This window comes from Patella vulgata, chromosome 2 (genome assembly GCF_932274485.2).
Source record: "Patella vulgata chromosome 2, xgPatVulg1.2, whole genome shotgun sequence".
Taxonomy (NCBI): domain Eukaryota; kingdom Metazoa; phylum Mollusca; class Gastropoda; family Patellidae; genus Patella; species Patella vulgata.
Genome location: NC_065880.2, coordinates 503,186 through 521,038, shown reverse-complemented (window position 1 = coordinate 521,038; position 17,853 = coordinate 503,186). Strand labels below are relative to the sequence as shown.

The window sequence follows — 17,853 nt, the reverse complement described above, 5'->3', positions numbered from 1 at the left end:
TCGAACTCAGTCATCATTACGGTGTAACGTTTTTTAAAATAGGATCAAAAATTGCGACTTTTACGAATACAAGCTAAAAACGTGTTTTTTTCCCGTAAAATTTGGAGACATAATCCAGGATGTTTCATCAAAATCAGATAAAAATTGTGACCTCTAGAGTGTTCACAATTTTGGAATTCCATACTTTTACACCATAGCTGTCATTTTGTCTGGCAATTTCGGTCCGATTTTCCCAAAATTCGAACCTGGGCATCATTAGGGTGTAACGGTGATATATTAAAACGGTTTTTAAAAATTTGAATAAAAATTGCGATTTTGGGTGGAAATTCAACAGAATAGAAATTATATTAAAATTTACCATCATTTAGGTGCATCGGTGATATACTAACCGGATTTTTAAATCTGATAAAAATTGTGAACTCTAGACGGTTCACAAGCTAAAAACGCGATTTTTCGTACAAGCGAGGCTAGATAAAATGACCTCACACGTACGCTGGGTGGAAATTCAACAGAATAGAAATCATATTAAAATTTACTTGAGTGATAATTATAAACCACTCGGGTGAATATTATAAAAAATAAAATAAGTGAAAAATGGTTCGGGTGGGAATTCAAATGTTCTCGGATGATAATTCAAGAATAAATTAAAAATAACTTGGGTGAAAATTAGAAGAAAAAAATTTATATTGAAAATTACTTAGGTGAAAATTAAAATTGACTGGGATGAAAATTATCGAAAAGAAATTATATTAAAATTGGCTAGAGTGACAATTAAGAAAAAGAAATTATATCAAAAAATTAAAATTAAAATAACAAAAAGCAAACTTTAACAAAATTGAAAATTATTTTTCCTATCCCTTATCGGCCACCGTATAGGTGAGTTTTACAAAATGATTTTAAGCATTTTAGATAAAATCTACTAAAATAATATGAATCTAACTCCAAACTTAATAAAATCAAAGTTCATAAATAATATTTTATTCAATAAAAATTGTGTCATTTTGATGAACACGTTTAAAGTGTTAAATTTTTCCAAGAGAATACACGTTTCTTTAGCAAGACATTAAACCCCATTTGATTTCCTTTCATTTGTTTTAACCAGTATATAACGGTAAGTTTAATAACTGAAGATATCGAATATCATAATCTTGACCTCTCGCCGCGAGAAGTCGAGGGCGATTGTGCAAGTGTTGGAGGAACATGGCCGGATTAAGCTGTTCCATAGTACATGAATAGGGTAATTCCCCCGTTTCCACGACCGTTAAGCGGATTGGATGATATAATATGAGTCATTACTTGTTATTAATACACCCATACAAACAGGACACTGACTGACGACTTTATATGATGTTTTGTTGTAACACTAAAGCAGAATACTTAATATTGACAACTATTCAGCGACTTATAGAGGACGATTTCTCACACCATGATTAATAAAAGGTCAAAATTAGCCTCTTTACACCAGTGTTATTAGTAATACATTCATTTATGGAATAGGACCCCTCGGCTATTGTAATGAATGATATAATTCTTAATCAAAACAATGTAAACATTTTTTTCATTTGTTATTTAATTTTAATAAATTATTTTCTTTTTACTTGTGCCATTTTTCCGTGTGTCTCAATTTTACATCTTACCATTATTATTTGTGTTATTTTTTCCCCTTAATATTAAATATTCCTATGCCGTTATTACTTATATACACTAACAGCAGATATTCATTTCAGGATAAAAAATGTTAATCTATTATTTTCAATTTTTGTGGCAGAGAAGCTGTAATATGAATTCTGAAATAACAAAATGTTGTTGCTATTGCGTGGAAAAAATAAAATCATATGATGGCAAAGGAATTGTAAGATGTCACCCCTTGTTTATTTAATATAATTTTGACTATGGATTTTAAAAATATTTGGAAATCAGTCAGTTGTATTCAGAATGTTGTACTATTTACTTTAAATCTTTATGAATAACAAACTGTATCACGCCCTTTGGTAAAAGAAAATACATAAAATCTAATATAGAGTCCATGATAAAATAATAAAAGTATGAGCAGTATTTACACAACCAATATGTCTTTGCAATGGCGCATTACAATATTCAAATTTAAATACTGTTCAGATAATTTTTTTGTGCGTTCTTTTTAATCCTAATATGTAATTTCAAAGCCCTTTTCTACATACATTCATCTAGACCTATATTCCCCTTTTTTTTTTTTTTTTAACTTTTAGGACCTTTATATAAAAATCCCATTTTGTTTTTCTTTTTTTTTTTTTTTTACTATTTAGTATTTTAGAGACAAAAGGGTCAAGATACATAGAACAGTTATTTTATGTGGTCTTATATAATATGATCTTCATAGTCTGTAATACTAGAGTCTACGTATATATATATATATAAAGATTTGCATTAAATGCCAAGTTGTATTTTTGCTAGTAAGTTTAGAAAAGTTTAAAGATATAGAAGTTAATTTATTTGGGGGGTGGGATCGAATATTTTCTTAGTAGTCTGTAATATGGAATCTGCATACTATTTCAATAAAAACCTTTCACTGCACGGGCCTATATCATATTTTCGTCTTTAAAAAAACTACTGTTATAGGCCGAGATCATATTCTTTAAAAATACTACTGATATTATTTTTTTATAACCTAGTTTCTCCTTTTCAATTCTGTGTTTTCAGTTTTAATTTCAGAGAAAATAGCACAAATTTGTCTTTTTTAAAATATAAGATTGTATTATTTAACTATATTTTACAAGCCTGTATCAAATATTCTTCTTTACAATTTAAAATTCATCATTTCAGTGTTCATTAAATACAAAACAGTCCAAATTTATTTTTTTAAAATATATAGGCCTCACACCATTTTCTTCTTTTACTTTTGAGTAATTTTACAGTTAATTTTAGAGGAAAAAAAACCCTCAAGATGTGTTATTCAGTTATTTTTTTTTTCTTTCGTCTTGTGGTCAGTATAATCTGTAATTTTAGGCTCTTTCATTTTGTTTTGTTTTTTTAAAAAAAGGCTATTCACATGCCTATGTTTGCGTCCAATTTCTAGTAATTTTAGAAAAGTTCAAAGATATATACATGTAAGTTAGTTTTTGTGGGTCTTATATTATCTTTCTTTAATTATGGGGTCTGTATATTGTTTAATTAACACCTTTCATTGCATAGGCGTATATCTTTTTTTCTTTTTTAAAAAAAATTACTTATATTATAGGCCTATATTAGATTTTGTTTTTAAAAAAATACTTATAGTGTGGGTCTATATCCTATTAATTTTAACAAAAAAACACTGTACGGATTAATACAATTAACTAGAATAGTATTGACGTAAAACGGTGCCTATACGAAACAATTACACAAAAATGGAAATTGTCCCGCCCTAATAGCTGACGCATTATACTTCTAACAACAATGGCCGACTGAGGTGGACGTGTTGAGTCAATCTCCTTCCGTTTAAATAGAGTTATATTTCAGATGATTTATCAAAACTTCCTGAGTAAATTGAGTATGTACTAAATTAATTTTTAATGTGTTAACTGTGACAAACATATGCAAAAAGGGAGACTTTTCGTTGACTTATAAAATCGTCTGTATAATACATGTATCTGGGAAAACAGTTCACGCGAGTTCACTCAGCTTATTTTTACAAGGCTAGACTGGTGTATAAGTTGTATATAAATACTAATGACGAAATCAAGACAACCAAAACGATCAAGAAGGGAGATGGCTTCAAATTCAAATCCAAATGATTCCAACAGTATAAACGATTTTCTAGATAATGTTCTAAAAGATGATGGGTCGTGACAGTCATTTATTGGTGAATTATTTAAACGCGAAGTCATAATGAGCCATATTGTTCACTTAATCCAACCAAAACTAACTCAAGATTTAGTTAGTCACCTCGACCATTTAGAAAATAAAATTGATGAACTTGAACAATATTCTAGACGAACATGCCTTAAATTCAGTGGTATCAGTGAGAGAGCTGGTGAAAATACAGATAATCTGATACTATAGATATTATAAATAACCATGTTTTAAACGATCGAGATGACCGTTTAACAATAAACCAAACAGGTCGTAACAAATAAAACAAAAATCTTTATTAATGAAGCCTTGACACACAGAAAATCTCAGCTGTATAAAAAAAACATGCGAACTCTTCAAACTGAAAAAATTAAAAACTGTTGGACATAGGGCAGCCGAATATATGTAAGAAATCTAGATGATGACAAGAACATATTAATTAATTGTGAAGATGACATAAATCAGTTTTATGACACGCCAAAAATGTTGAACAGCTACATCTGTAACCACAGCTCAACCGGTTAATTTACCTGATTTAATTCAATCAAGCCCCTTGTTACGACAACAGTCCTTGTTAGACCTAGGTTTATTTACTTCTACACCCAATCCTAAACCGAATGAAAATGATAAATAAGGTTGATTATAAATGAACATATGTAAATACTTAACACCAACACGTAGTGTGCGCTATGTTATTCCACAATGTAGATTAAATAAAAAATGCTGGTTGTTTACTGTTTACATTTTACCCACAAACTTTTGTAGTCCTAACTTGATTATTACCAATAAAAAATATCATTCGATTTGCCAAAATGATATGAAAATTTACAAAGCTAGGAACGAAATGATATGAAATAATGCTAAATCCTGATGAAAGTTTCACTAGCTTAAATTATTAAGTTAAACAACGTTATTCTATTCTACTAATACAATGATGATATTGTAGTTTATTAATTCAATCTATTATATGTATATTGAATATCTTAATCAATATTAGAATCAAATAAATTACACTGAAATATTCGTTCTCAACAATGAAAAGAACTCTGTTATTGAAAATATTTGTGATAAAACTTAAGTAATTTAATTTACTTATAGTACACCTTAATTCACGTGTCCCTATTACTGTAGACTTAAGTTCCATCAAAGTGCAAAAAGATTACTTAAATTACTATCTACCAGCTCTACCTCCTTGCATATATAATTATATATCCCCATGCCCACTAATACTGGTTTTTATTTACTCGCGTTTAAAACATGAAATCTCATTTCAATTATAAGAAAGTAATCTAACTGTTGTGTTTATTGTTTTGTAATATATTGTAAATTTATTTATCACCTTTCAGTAGTCCATTTATCAAACCTCTTGGAGTGTAAAATGTCACAATTTCATATTTAAAGTAACTTTTAGTTTAAAGTCATCTCTCTCTATGGATACATAAATATATAGATATAAATATATGTTTGATTGCTCCGATTTTACATGTGAACGCAAAATATTATTTAACGACATTCATGACTGAAATTAATGATATTTTGCCTCTCAAACGGAACAATCAACATACCTTGTATGTGATCTTACATCCTATCTCGTAATATGTTATAAATATTCACCTCTTGCTTATAATTAAAACTTTGCTAATTGTCGGCTGCATAGAACAAAACCCTGGTCCGTTAAATACATTAAGTTCAGATAACATTTCCATTGTTCACATCAATACATGTCTGTAGCCTATTGCCAAAATAAGATATAATTGAAGCAGAATTCTCTAACCATGATATAATATGTATTACTGAATCTCATCTAGACAACACTATTAAAGATTCATCGATTTTACTGCTCGGTTATAAAAGTCCTGTTAGATTTGATAGAAACAGGCATGGGGGTGGGGTTGCTGTCTATATTAAAAATAATCTACACTTTCAGATTAGACATAATCTCATAAACACTGATATTGAATTAATATTTATAGACATATTTAATGATCATACCAAATTCTTACTCGGTGTAATTTACAGACCTCCAAATACAAGGGTTGCCTTTTGCGATATATTTTATGATACGTTATCAAATGCATTAGACAGTGGTTCCTTTCTTGTTCTAACAGGGGATTTTAATATCAACATTTTAAGTAATTCAAGTAATTGTGCTAAATTTAAAAAACTATTACAAATATTAAATCTTGAAAATCTGATAAAAGAACCGACTAATTTCACAACGCTACCACGTTCATGTATTGATCGTTTTATTACTAATAAGAAATCACTTATAATGTTAATGCTCCTATATGCAGTACACATTCACCAATAATATTATCTTTAAATATAAAAACATAAAAACAATTAGAATACCAAAAGAACTATTAGAAATTATAAACTTGCAGATTATGAAGGTTTAAATAACGAATTATTAACTGTCGATTGGACAAATCACGTCTTTAATAATGATGATATCAATAAAGTCTATCCAAGTTTTTAGCCGTTTTAAATAAAGCATTAATACAGTATATCCCAACAAAAGTAGTAACTATACGGCCAAATGATAAGCCATTTATGAATAACGCTATACGTATACAAATTCGAAAACGAAATAGTGCACACAAATGCGCCCCCCGCCCTCCCCCAAAAAAATAATAATAATAATTCTAATCATTGGCTTTGGCTTTTATTTAGAAAAATACGAAATGAAGTAGTAACATTAATCAGGTAAGCTAAAAATAATTTTAAAGACAAATTAGAAAAAGAAATAAATATTAAAACCCTACCACCAAATAAATGGCGGAAAATAGCAAAATCTATTACAAATTTTTGATAATGAAAAGGTAACCATCTCGTCATTAGTATTGATAAGGCAAATATCTTTAACACTTATTTTGCCTCAATTTCAAAATTAAATGATGAACTTGACCTTCCAAACTTTGCCTCTCGCAGTAACAACGAATTACAGACATTTATTATAAATGAACAAGAAGTAAAAGACCAGTTACTAATTCTTAACTGCTCAAAGCCTTCTGTACTGAAAAAGTTAACTCCCCAATCACCAGCCCTCTCCAAATTTTTAAATCTTTCATTAGAACTTCAATTATTACCTGATTTTTGAAAGACTTCATATATCATTGAAGCGTATACAGGAAAGGGTGATCCGCATTACTCTGACAAATATAGACCAACTTCATTAACATGCTCATTTAATGTAAAATACTAGAGAAAATCTTATTCAAAAATCTTTATAATTTTAAAAAAGAAAATAACCTGTTATTCAACCTAACGATTCTACAAAACTTTTAGAAATCTATAGCTGCGTTCACACTAGGGGTTAAATCTGAATTGAATTCAGAATAAAGTCTTATGCCGGACATTGGCGTCACACTCAGTTCGACAAAAACCGAACTGAATCTGAATTAACGAATCCGTATATTTTTCCGAATTCAAACCGGAACAATAATTCCGAATCGGGTTATTCGCAGTCAAGATTTGAGTGTGACACGCTTGATTCAGATCAACAGTTTTATCAGAAACGATAACTTTGCGCGCATGTTGGGGTGTAGCCTAAATAGCTGTTGCCCTTCGTCACTGAAACAAATTCTACGGTAACATAACCAGCTAACGATAAGTTGTCAGCCAACGAAACATACGTCCTCAGCAGCTAAGTCCTCTGAGCAGTCAACAGGGGTTGTGGCATACCTAACCTTTAGTCAGTAATGCAAACATTTACAACACACTAAAGTCTAGTCGTTCGTTGGGGCGAAAGACAGAGTTCCCGTGTACACATTGACGTAAAAAATCCCTTGATAGTAGGCCGTAGCGCCACTGTCCTGGGAAAATGGTATATACCCGTCTTTATAAGCCCAGTCGGACCAGAACAGTAGGAAGTTTAACCCCATTTCATAACATCTCAATTATGAAATGTATCTTCGCTAGTACAGAGCCAAGAGTGAAGTACATGTACATACGTGTTAATGTATAGCCAACGCTACCAAAAGAATAATCATCCTCATTCGCATTTGATTTTGGTGCCAACGAAATCGTGCCCGGCGCTGCATGGCAAGGTGTCGAAGATGTAAGACCCGCTGATGTAGCCTTGATTGCCTCAGGAAATTACACATAAGCAACATAAGATCACCAATACGAATGTTTGGTGCATCCATCTTGGATATGAATGACCTTCACGGCGCATTCAGGGTGGCGCTTTTCATTCTGAATTCAATCCGAATAAACTGTAATGTGACGCACCGCTTTTAAACCGGGAAAACCCAATCCGAATTCCGGAGGCCGGTTTCCGGAATTCGCATTCAATGCGCATGCAGTGTGAACGCAGCTAATGATGTTATGATACGTAATCTTGATAAAGGAAAGCAAATTCGATTTATAGTTTGTGATGTATCAAAAGCGTTTGATAAAGTTTGGCATGAAGGTTTATTGACTAAATTGAAACAATGTGGAATTAGTAAAAAAAATATTTAAATGAATTGAACACTATTTAAGGAATAGATAAAAATGCGTAGTTTGAGCAGGTTTTAAATCAAATTATTTGCATACTAATTCTGAAGTCCCCCAAGGAAGTGTATTGGGTCCTTATTTTTTTTTGATTTACTTAAATGATATCTCCGACAATAACATACGACTATTTGCTGATGATACTTCACTTTTTACAATTATTCATAATGATCCTTACTAAAGACATGCCTCATCGTGGGCTAAACAGTGGTGTGTAACTTTTAACCCCAATAAAACTAAAAATATTACTTTTACTTGAAAAAAATACAATCCATCCAGACGTTGTTTTCGGAAACATAAAAGTTGAAAACGTAAGTACTCATTGTCATTTTGGATTAACATTTTAATCAAATGCACTATGGTCAAAACACATTTCAAATATATACCAGAAAGCTTGTGGTCGACTAAACATTTTGCGCATACTGAAATAGAAAATTAATAGAATTTCACTTAATAAAATTTATCTTGCTGTTATTCGCCCGATTTAAGAATATGCTGATATTGTATGGGATAACTGTTCAAAGAAGGATTCTGATCTATTGGAAAGTGTTCAAACTGAAGCAGGTAGAATAATAACTGGCCTTAGAAGAAATTCATCTAAAAACAATTTATTCAAAGAGCGTGGGTATGAATCGCTGTCTAATCGTAGAATAAAACAAAAATTGATTTACTTATTATATAAAATAAAGAACAACCTAGGCCCAACTTATCTGACTGAAATTTTTAAATTTATAGTCTTCGTAATGAAAGTCAGAACCTCAATCCACCATTTTGTAAAACCAACACGTATTCTAATAGTTTCTTTCCCTGCACAATTAAACTTTGGAACAATTTACTGGTAAACATTAAAACCTCACAAACTTTAAGAACATTTAAATCGGGCCTTTCACGTGTATACCCATTACTTACACCACCATTATATTATAATACTGGAAATAGGAAAGAAAATATTATCTATTGGCAATTAAGAAATAAAGCTAGTAATTTAAATAACCATTTATTCTACCATTTTATTATTAAAACAAAGGTGTGCCCTAGATGTAATTCTACAGACGAAGATAATTACCATTAATACAATTAACTAGAATAGTATTGACGTAAAACGGTGCCTGTACGGAACAATTACACAAAAATAGAAATTGTCCCGCCCTAATAGCGGACGCATTATACTTCTATATAGGAGGGAGGGGGGGTGATTTATTTTCAGACATCATAAGGTAACATCATAGCCTCCTTAGGATTTAGGATTTTAATATATGAACTGATACGTTGCTGTTAATTTTTGAACAAAATGGCCTCATTCCTTTTCCAATCTATTTATCACTAAATGTCATGGATTCAAACTCTGTCATCTAAATATCAACAAATTTTACAGTAAATTCGATGAAGTAAATGATTTTATTCTTTGTGAATCTAATTAAATTGATATTTTAGGTCTAACTGAAACATTTTTACACTCAAAGATTACTCGCGCATATATAAATATTTCTAATTTTGAAATAATTCGAAAAGATGGATGCAATAAAATTGGTGGAGGATTAATTATGTATGTATCACCGAATAGTGATACTAAATTCTACTTCTTTTTCAAATTTTATTTTAAGGATATACAGAATTTATTTCTTAAAGTATATAGACAATATAGCTAATAGTATGGTTATCATTTGGTCTTTCTTTACTTTTAGATTAATATTTTGATTTAAAGTCTATAAAAAGTAATTGCCTAAAAGCATGATTGGCTTTGACTGTTTTATAATCTTTGGATGCCAGTAGGCTTATTAAGAGAAACCTTGAGCAAAGATTTATACAGTTAACAATGCAGTCTGATCAATGCCAATCAAGTGTCAATGCTTTTTAATTCTTTATGGCTTAAAGCTTATTAGATCCTATAAATTATATTTCACTATGAAACTTTCAACCAATGAAATTTATATATTTAATTAACTTCTTTTCATTTGATGTGTTACAATATTTTTATCTTTAATTTGATTTGTTGAAATCATTGTCCTTTTGTCTGTATACAAATTAGTTACTTTAAAAGACCTCTACACACAGACAAGAGGGCAGATGAAATTAGAGACACACAGACAAGGAGATCGAATGCCTTGTATATAATTTGTAAATAATGTATTTTTAAAACTGTATATAAAGTAATATTGAAATGAATTTGGAATTGGACTTTTAATGAACAGTGACCGCCTTCACCAGAATACTTCTCCAGTAACGAGCTATACACCCCCAATCCTAGCTCTTCCATATGTATGAAATATTACATATGTACATATGTATCACCTGGGTGCATATTCGAACGCAGAATAGCCCCGAAAAACGCCGGTGATATAAGTAAAGTCTAGCATCATATTTAAGAGGCGGCTAGATTTTGGGGGAATTGAAACAATATGGATCGAAATTACACACAAATATAGAAAATCATTTTTATTATTCTTGGTTTACCAACCTCCTGCCTCCAATCTAAACTGGTATAACATTTTTGAAAGCCAGTTAAATATTGTTAACAGTTCAAATATACCATTATATATTATGGGTGACATTAATATGGATTTTAAACTGAACATTCCTAAACAATGGTTTGAAATTTTAACGATAAACAATTTACCTAACTTGTTAATTCTCCAGCAAGTTGTACTCAGAATAGTCAAACAATAATAGATCATCTATACAAACTCCCTCGATACGGTTATAGAATGAAATATTTCAGTTTAAGGTCTTAGTGATCATTATTCAGTAATTTTTGTCATAGGAAATGATGAAAACATCAAGCGGCATTGCCATCTTGAAATCGAATATAGAAATTTCAAACAGTTCAATATATTATATGCATTTTTAAATGACCTTTCTCTCCAAAGCTTTTCAGATATTAAAACTATAGATAATCCAAATATGGCATTGGAAGTATGGTATAAATCATTTAATACTATTCTTAATCTGCATGCACCAAATATGGCATTGGAAGTATGGTATAAATCATTGGAAGTATGGTATAAATCATTTAACACTATTCTTAATCTGCCTGCACCAATTTGTCGTAAAATCTAAACGTCTTGTGTTATTAAACACTCTTCATTTCTCGACAACGTCCGGGAAAACAAGGCCTTGTCTAAAAACTAAACCCCTTTCAAATCTAAAACATCCCGAGAAACTGGACGGTCGTAAAGTAGACGATAAATGTCAAAACTAAACGGTGTTTCTAAATCTACACGGTAGCACAAACTGGGCGGTTTTTGATGAATCTTGACGGCATTTAACACATTGTTGACGTGCATTAGATTCTAGATGATAAGGGTAGTTTCTTACCTTTTTTCGTAAAATCTGGATGATACCCGGTCCCTAGTGTAAACTAGAGGTCCAGTATAAACTTCAAAAGCGTGCGGCAAGGAGGATTTTGGATGAAAAACCTGATTCACATTCGGCACCTTTGTTGAATCTCTAAATCTACCAACGCATTTAATACAACCAAGGAATGCTCACCTTCAAAATTCTAAGAGGCAAATTACCACCATATTTATGTAACACATTCTGTGAAAATTCTAAATTGACCGAAACTACCATGACTTTGAGATCAGAAAGTCAACTTAAATTAGCAATTCCAAAAAGTAAGAAAAAGGCAATGACAAAAACATTTCAATATACCGCCTCTGTATTCTGGCATTCACTACCTCAAACTGTGAAACATGCGTCTTCAAGTTTTATCTTCAAAAAGCGAGTTAGTAAAACATGTTAAATCTTTGAACCCTTTATACAGTCTTTCCGAGACTGTAGAAGTTACTAGAAGGGCTGAGTGAATGATGTAACATCAATGATGACAATCAAGTCAATGTAGAGATATTTTAATATTCATACAATACAAATACATGTACTTTATCTTTATGAAGAGTTAGTGGGTTTGTTTTTACAGGATTCTATATCTGTATTCTATACTGTCCTTGCCTGTAAAAACTTGTTTTCCCTTTTACTCTTCCCATATAAAACTGTCAAACTGTGGCTTCACCAGCAAGCTTGCTTTACTTTTTTACAAGCGGAAATGAAACAATAATAAGGCAAGACAAATCGATAAGTGATGCCAATGTAGGCGGAGTCTATACTACCCGATAAAATGAGTAATATGATAAGCAGGCCACTACACCCTTGTTATATATATATATATATATATATATATATAAATATTATAATCCAAATAGTGTGCATAGGCTAAACACAGAGTGCTCGATGAATAAATCCAGAGCGAATATAAATAATTAAAAATATGAAATCTGTAAGTTCTATACTTAAAGTTTCATGCGGTACTCCCACACTTATCAGAAGAAAAATACAAAAAAAAAAAAAAATTTTTGTATTGTACCGCATGAAACTTTAAGTAAAGAACTTACAGATTTCATATTTTTAATTATTTATATATATATATATATATATATATATATATAATTACTTTTCTTTCCTGTTTGTTTGATATTTCTGTAATATAAGCTTATATAATATGATATATATTCACTTTGTAAATATTATTACTGTGTAGTTGCTAGTTTTATAGGGTAGGAAGGACATGTCTAAATATGTTCCCTCAGAAAATAAAGTCATTATTATTATTATTATTATTGTGTGTTTCAAACACAATGTTATCTGTCCCTAGTCGTGTGGGTGGAGGATTTTGGGAAATGCTCTTATATCTGAGGGAGCGGGAAATGTCTTATCCGTGAAATAGTCTAGGGTGGGGGATTGGGGAAGAGGCGCTTATATGTGAGGGAGGGGTTTTATTTACGTGGAATAGTCTAGGGTGGGGGGTTGGGGAAAGGCTCTTATATGTGAGGGAGGGGTTTTATACGTTGAATAGTCTAGGATGAGGGATTGGGGGAAGGGGTCTTATATGTGACGGAGGGGAGGGGTCTTATGCGTGAAATAGTCTAACGCCTCTCTTCAACTAAAATGATGTATAAAAGTGATAAACATGTACAATTCATAAAAGTAACAAAAACTTACATTTCAGGTGGTGGTAGACTGTTTAATTGATGGACTTGTGGCTTTCAATATACGTAGTGTTAAACTTCTAGGATCAAGTAATATGTCTGTAATAAAGTTTGCTGTTTGTTACTATAATAATATGCTCTGACGTGTCCTTTTATATGAAAACTCCGTTATAAAAGTTTATTGAATAGTTACATGTATTTATGAATCACTCAATAATAGTTATTTCTATACATGACTTATATACACAATCAGATTTATAGGACAAATACAATAGGGTTATAATACATGTGGTTATCGAAATATAAAACTTTCATTTATTCGACGTCGGTATAATTTTTTTTTGTCCAATCCCCTTTGGACTACAGGACTTGGACGATTGGCAGCAAGTAATTAAAGTTTACAGCCATCAACTAAATATAAAAATACGATTTTACACCTGAACGGGGCACCATTTTATTATTAGCGCAGACCACTGGTCAAGGACAACGCACACACCCCACCCCCCTTTACAATCCCTTCCATCTATATGGGTTTTACTGCGAGAACTTCGCTTTTCTACAAAGTAAGCGGATTCTTTTTCCCTACTTTTATTTAAAATTCTATCGGTATTGAATTCTAGCCAATGAATTAGCTAGACCTCCAATTTTAATTTACATTTATTATGAGAAAGAAGAAGATGGCCCGTCCTCTCTTCTTACGACAGAGAATTTTAATGTCATTTTTCAAAGAATTGTTTTATGTTTTTACGATTGTATTTTAATACGTCGTCATGGTAATGATCTATATTCAAACAACCTGTCAATAACATCATATATAATATATAAAATATAGCTTAGAGAAAATTATATATCAACAAACGGGCTAGAAACAAGTGAAGTAAAATGTTCTATCAACGAGACAAAGTCTAAGTCAGTATTCTCATGTCATTGTGTGTGTGTGTGGGGGGGGGGGGGGGTCCGCGGTAGCTCAGTGAGTAAGACATTGGCTTGCTAACCTGAAGGTCTATGTTCGATCGGGGAATGCTCACTAGTCCGCAGGTTCATTACTCCACCGATATATATTATTAGGGTAAGGATTAAGTAAGGGTTGGGGATCATTAGTCCACCGATATATATTATTAGGGTAAGGATTAAGTAATAGTTGGGGATCATTAGTCCACCGATATATATTATTAGGGTAAGGATTAAGTAATAGTTGGGGATCATTAGTCCACCGATATATATTATTTGGGTTCGGTTAGGATTAGGTTTATTGATAACCATATTTATAGATTTCTTATAGCGGCGGACTAGTGCACCCGCAGACTAGTGAACCCCTCTCCTTCGATCATGGTACAAATACATCGATATTGTCCTGAGTGGTTCACACTTGTTAGTGGTGTAGAGTGGAGGGCACTTGCAAAGGGCAAGGTATAGTCATTCAGATTGGAATAGACACAGAGGTCCCATGTACACATTTGTGTGCACGTAAAAGAACCCATGACTTGGAATTTGAAATAAGAGTAGGTCTTGCGCCGATCCTGGGCGAAATTTCCCCTCATAGCACACTGTTTGGCGCATGCAAGTGTTCATTAGCCCAATAGAAGCAAAACAGCAGGACGTTAAACCCCATTCACATGTGTTAAATATATTGATGTCAACTGTGAACTGTTCATGGATAATACATCAGATTGAAACTTATCTATGCTTACATCATTGTGTGGCGTATGATCTTTTCAAATAGAATCATTTTTCATTGTTTTTGTCGTGACTTACCATCAAAGTTCACCAATATTTCATTCCATAAAGGTTTTGTCATTTTGATGAACATGTATTCAGCATTTAACCCAATTTCATTTCATTTACAATTTATTTTGAATCGGGAATTCCCGGGGATTATAGTTCACTGTAAATTGCACGACCTGAAAATCCCAGAGAATATAAAGGCGTAATAAATATGGCAACGTAATACTAAAAGCGAGCTATTTTAGTTATATGGTTAACGTTTTATTGTGGCTAATAAAACCAGTATTTACGGCTAATTGTTTTAACCAGTATCTGTTCTAATTTGTTAATTACGGTTTACTGATACTGTTTTAACCTGTATATTACGACTAATTGTTTGGGGTTTTTTGTAAACAGTATTTTATTTCATTTGAAAATGGATTGGAGAACAGGCTGGGCCTATGTTGACTCCTCCCCAGAATTTACAAAAATAAGTTTAATTTATGTACATCAAGAACATATAAACATACAAAATATAAAATTATTTGAGATTTAAATATAAACTACACATTTATACATATATACAGTTTTCCGTTCCGTTACTGGCTGTTTCGTACTTAGTTCATTCGTACCTCACTTCGTACCTCAAATTGATTTGTACCTTTTCCTATGTTGTTGAAATCAGTTGAAAGAAATTGAATATGCCGAACCAGAATAAGAATATGCACGAGATTTGTACATCAAATTGATTAGTTCCTTTTCCTAAATCCAACGGCTGCGCTAAATTTATAAAAAATGGCCGCCGAACGAGAATTAGAATACACACGTGATTTGTACCTCAAATTGTTTCGTGCCTTTTCCTATATGATGTTGAAAGAAATAAAAATAAATCTATATGTTGTTGAAAGAAATTGAAATAATAAACTATAACCTGGTGTTGACTATCGAATCCAATCTGCTCAGTGAGTTGTGATTATTGACGACACTTGATTGGTGATTGTTAAAGCAGTTTAAAAAAACGATTGAAAAAGTATTTAATCTGGTGTTGATTATTGAACCCATTCTGCTGACTGGGTTGTGATTGTGATTCGTGATTATTGACGATAATTAATTGGTGGTTGTTAAAGCGGTTAAAAACGATTGAACATACTAAGAATCCCAAATGCGACACGTATTGTATTATTCATTACATAATAAACCTTAAATCAATTTAACTCGCTGTTAGGGGGACTGCATGCTTTCTGATATGATTTGGTAATTTGAGCCTAAAAATAGAACACATTAAGTCTCCAAAAGGTGTCAACGTGTGAAGATGAGTGTCGGCCGACCCGTTTCTTTGATCTGTTATATCATGGACCGTTGTTATATCACGGGGTAATTCTGTTATTGAAAAACCCAACTGCATGAAAATGGCTTTCGATCGTAATCGATGTAAATTTAGTAAAATGCTGAAGCAAATTTAGTTTAAATATATTCTTTGTGTGTGAATTACTACTATTGGGCAGGCTGTGTAATATCAATATGGAAATTTCTATTATTTTTTTTTAAATGCAACAATTCGCTTTTTGTTATTAAATCATTGTAGCTAATTCTCTTTTTAATATTTGAACAGGCTGTGGTATATGATTTAAATGTTTTATATTCATGTAATTATCAATGCATAAAATTCGCTATTAAATCATCGTAGCTAATGCTCATTCGGCAGCAATTTTTTATAAATTTAGCACAGCCGTTGAATTTGATCGAATCGTTTTATTATGTTTCACCTTTATTTCAATTTCATTCAAACACATTTAGGAAAATAAACTAATCTCGTGCATATTCTAATTATGGCTCGACAGCCATTTTTATAAATTTAGCGTAGCCGTTGGATTTGATCAAATCGTTTCACCTTTATTTCAATTTCTTTTAACAGATTTCAACAACATAGGAAAAGGTACGAATCAATTTGAGGTACGACGTGAAGTACGAAACGGCTCATGTGAGGTACGAATGAACTAAGTACGAAACAGCCAGGTTACGAAACAGCTGACATCCACCAATATAGTAGTGCGGCAGTATATAGACGGAATGATTTGGACGTTAGAAACGTTTTGACAATTTTGAGAAATTATGAACAGTGCTAAAAATGAACTCATTTTGATCAACTGAGAGGACAATCTGGCCATTTAATAAAATACTAATATCTTGAAATTGCTGCTTTAGTAAACCAATAGTTTGGCCTCGGGCACCCGAATGCAAGGACCATACTAGTAGATAATGATAACAATCTTCTAAATGGTGACCACACGCGCAGGCGGGGGGCTATCTGTTAAATGTCTCAAAAACTTATGACCATTTAAATCACTGCAGCCTAATCTCAGTTTACTATGTATTATTTGATTTTTTCTATCTCCAATATAATAGTACTGTGGAATAATACGGTCGTTTTTAATCAAGCTTGAAACAAATGATGAGACAGAATTTGAATTTTGTATTTCGGGTTCCAATGTGTTCCATTCTCTGATCGTCGACGGAATAAATGAATTTGAAAAAATGTTTGTTCTACAAAAGTACTCTTCGAGATTATTACAGTTTCGTAGAAGATATGGTGATTTTTTCTTTAAAATAAGGTTAGAAATATATGAAGAAGCTAGACCATTGATTAACTTATAGAATAATTTTAATTTGTGTCTTCGTCGACGTTCAGCTAATGGAACAAATCCTGTTTCTTTAGAGTTTTGCATGGCTTGTACCTCTAACCGCTCCACAAATAGTCCTTGTGAATCTAACTGTAAAGTTTCTAATTGTGAAACTAATTTGTTTGAACAACCAGCCCAAATTACGCCAGCATAATCAAAATGTGGTAAAATAAAAGAAG

At 31.8% G+C, this 17,853-nt stretch overlaps 2 protein-coding genes across 4 annotated transcripts in view; both read right to left on the bottom strand.

Annotated features, from left to right (window-relative positions):
- Nucleotides 1-17,853, bottom strand: part of LOC130010524 (uncharacterized) — a 243,736-nt gene that overhangs the window by 42,639 nt on the left and 183,244 nt on the right. The window contains exon 1 of one of the 3 annotated variants that reach the window (XM_056098983.1): nucleotides 11,623-12,133. The exons of the other annotated variants lie outside the window; for them this stretch is intronic. The gene's annotated coding sequence lies outside the window, so the exon portion shown is untranslated. Of the gene's footprint in view, nucleotides 1-11,622; nucleotides 12,134-17,853 lie in introns of those variants that run through there. 3 annotated transcript variants of the gene reach the window in all.
- Nucleotides 1-17,853, bottom strand: part of LOC126811618 (reticulocyte-binding protein homolog 2a) — a 170,665-nt gene that overhangs the window by 133,953 nt on the left and 18,859 nt on the right. The gene's annotated exons all lie outside the window — the stretch shown is intronic.